This window comes from Dermacentor variabilis, chromosome 1 (assembly GCF_050947875.1).
Source record: "Dermacentor variabilis isolate Ectoservices chromosome 1, ASM5094787v1, whole genome shotgun sequence".
Classification (NCBI taxonomy): domain Eukaryota; kingdom Metazoa; phylum Arthropoda; class Arachnida; order Ixodida; family Ixodidae; genus Dermacentor; species Dermacentor variabilis.
In genome coordinates, this window is record NC_134568.1 from 148,998,018 (window position 1) to 149,001,228 (window position 3,211).

At 46.7% G+C, this 3,211-nt stretch overlaps 1 long non-coding RNA gene across 1 annotated transcript; it reads right to left on the reverse strand.

The window, feature by feature from the left end:
- Window positions 1-2,466: 2,466 nt before the first annotated feature.
- LOC142572226 (uncharacterized) lies at window positions 2,467-3,211 on the reverse strand. The gene is made up of 4 exons (XR_012826022.1): window positions 3,118-3,211; window positions 2,898-2,998; window positions 2,682-2,778; window positions 2,467-2,562 (listed from the first exon to the last, which is right to left on the reverse strand). It is a non-coding gene; the product is annotated as an uncharacterized LOC142572226 (long non-coding RNA).

Consider the following 3,211-nt stretch of genomic DNA (forward strand, 5'->3'; position numbering starts at 1 on the left):
CGCTACAGCGTAAAAAAGCCTTCAGTGTAGCGAATGTGATGACATGACGCAAGAGCTCACATCTGGGAGCTTGAGGACTTATGGCGCCGTACACATATACGTAAATATGTACAGTCATGCCCCAAAGCACTTCGTTCCACGTTGATATGTCCTGCAGTGTCCTGCAAGCAGATGAAGGTTTCATAGTTGACGACAGTTATGAAGACGTGTGGTTATGACATGCTACAATGAACAGCAGCCTTGATTGTAGCGAATATGATGATCTCAGGAAAGTACTTACATTTGGGAGCTTGGGTACTGTTGTCGCTTTACACATATACATAAATATATACAGTCTTCTCCCAAGAGACTTCGTTGCATGCCGAAAGGTGCCACAGCGCCCTGTAACCAGATGAAATTAGCATTGTTGACGTCCATTACGCGGACGTGTGGTAATGACGCGCTACAGCTTTAAACAGCCTTGAGTGTAGCGAATGTGATGACATCACGCAAGTGCTCACATCTAGGAGCTTGAGGACTTATGGCGCCGTACACAGATACATAAATATGTACAGTCATGCCCCAACCCACTTCGTTCCACGCTGGTATGTCCTGCAGCGTCCTGCATGCAGATGAAGGTAGCATTGTTGACAGTTATGAAGACGTGTGGTTATGACGCGCCACAATGAACAGCAGCTTGATTGTAGCGAATATGATGATCTCAGGAAGGTGCTTACATTTGGGAGCTTGAGTACTGTTGTCGCTGTACACATATACATAAATATATACAGTCTTCTCCCAAAGGACTTCGTTGCATGCTGAAAGGTGCCGCAGCGCCCTGCAACCAGATGAAGGTAGCATTGTTGACGTTCATTACGAGGACGTGTGGTCATGACGCGCTACAGCTTAAAAAAGCCTTGAGTGTAGCGAATGTGATGACATTACGCAAGTGCTCACATCTAGGAGCTTGAGGACTTATGGCGCCATACACATATACATATGTACAGTCATGCCCCAAAGCACTTCGTTCCACGCCGGTATGTCTTGCAGCGTCCTGCATGCAGATGAAGGTAGCATTTTGAGGCCAGTTATGAAGACGTGTGGTTATGACGCGCTAGAATGAACAGCAGCCTTGATTGTAGCGAATGTGATGATCACAGGAAAGTGCTTACATTTGGGAGCTTGGGTACTGTTGTCGCTGTACACATATACATAAATATATAGTCTTCTCCCAAGGGTCTTCGTTGCATGCCGAAAGGTGCCACAGCGCCCTGTAAGCGGATGAACGTAGCATTGTTGACGTCCATTACGAGGACGTGTGGTCATGACGCGCTACAGCGTAAAAAAGCCTTCAGTGTAGCTAATGTGATGACATCACGCAAGTGCTCACATCTGGGAGCTTGAAGACTTATGGCGCCGTACACAGATACATAAATATGTACAGTCATGCCCCAACCCACTTCGTTCCACGCTGGTATGTCCTGCAGCGTCTTGCATGCAGATGAAGGTAGCATTGTTGACAGTTATGAAGACGTGTGGTTATGACGCGCCACAATGAACAGCAGCTTGATTGTAGCGAATATGATGATCTCAGGAAGGTGCTTACATTTGGGAGCTTGAGTACTGTTGTCGCTGTACACATATACATAAATATATACAGTCTTCTCCCAAAGGACTTCGTTGCATGCTGAAAGTTGCCGTAGCGCCCTGCAACCAGATGAAGGTAGCATTGTTGACGTTCATTACGAGGACGTGTGGTCATGACGCAATACAGCTTAAAAAAGCCTTGAGTGTAGCGAATGTGAATACATTACGCAAGTGCTCACATCTGGGAGCTTGAGGACTTATGGCGCCGTACACATATACGTAAATATGTACAGTCATGCCCCAAAGCACTTCGTTGCACGTTGATATGTCCTGCAGCGTCCTGCAAGCAGATGAAGGTAGCATTGTTGACGACAGTTATGAAGACGTGTGGTTATGACGCGCTACAATGAACAGCAGCTTGATTGTAGCGAACATGATGATCTCAGGAAAGTACTTACATTTGGGAGCTTGGGTACTGTTGTCGCTGTACACGTATACATATATATACAGTCTTCTCCCAAGGGTCTTCGTTGCATGCCGAAAGGTGCCACAGCGCCCTGTAAGCAGATGAAGGTAGCATTGTTGACGTCCATTACGAGGACGTGTGGTCATGAGGCGCTACAGCGTAAAAAAGCCTTCAGTGTAGCGAATGTGATGACATCACGCAAGAGCTCACATCTGGGAGCTTGAGGACTTATGGCGCCGTACACATATACGTAAATATCTACAGTCATGCCCCAAAGCACTTCGTTGCACGTTGATATGTCCTGTAGCGTCCTGCAAGCAGATGAAGGTAGCATTGTTGACGACAGTTATGAAGACGTGTGGTTATGACGCGCTACAATGAACAGAAGCTTGATTGTAGCGAATATGATGATCTCAGGAAGGTGCTTACTTTTGGGAGCTTGAGTACTGTTCTCGCTGTACACATATACATAAATATATACAGTCTTCTCCCAAGGGACTTCGTTGCATGCCGACAGGTGCCACAGCGCCCTGTAACCAGATGAAGGTAGCATTGTTGACGACCATTACGAGGACCTGTGGTCATAACACGCTACAGCTTAAAAAAGCCTCGAGTATAGCGAATGCGATGACATCACGCAAATGCTCACATCGAGGAGCTTGAGGACTTATGGCGCAATACACATATACATATGTACAGTCATGCCCCAAAGCATTTCGTTCCATGCTGGTATGTCCTGCAGCGTCCTGCATGCAGATGAAGGTAGCTTTGTTGACGACAGTTATGAAGACGTGTGGTTATGACGCGCTACAATCAAGTGCAGCCTTGATTGGAGCGAATATGATGAACTCAGGACAATACTTACATTTGGGAGCTTGAGTACTGTTGTCGCTGTACACATATACATAAATATATACAGTCTTCTCCCAAGGGAATTCGTTGCATGCGGAAAGGTGCCACAGCGCCCTGTAACCAGATGAAGGTAGCATTGTGGACGTCCATTACGAGGACGTGTGGTCATGACGCGCTACAGCGTAAAAAAGCCTTGAGTGTAGCGAATGTGATGACATGACGCAAGTGCTCACATCTGGGAGCTTGAGGATTATAGCGCCGTACACATATACGTAAATATGTACAGTCATGCCCCAAAGCACTTCGTTCCACGCTGATACGTCCTGC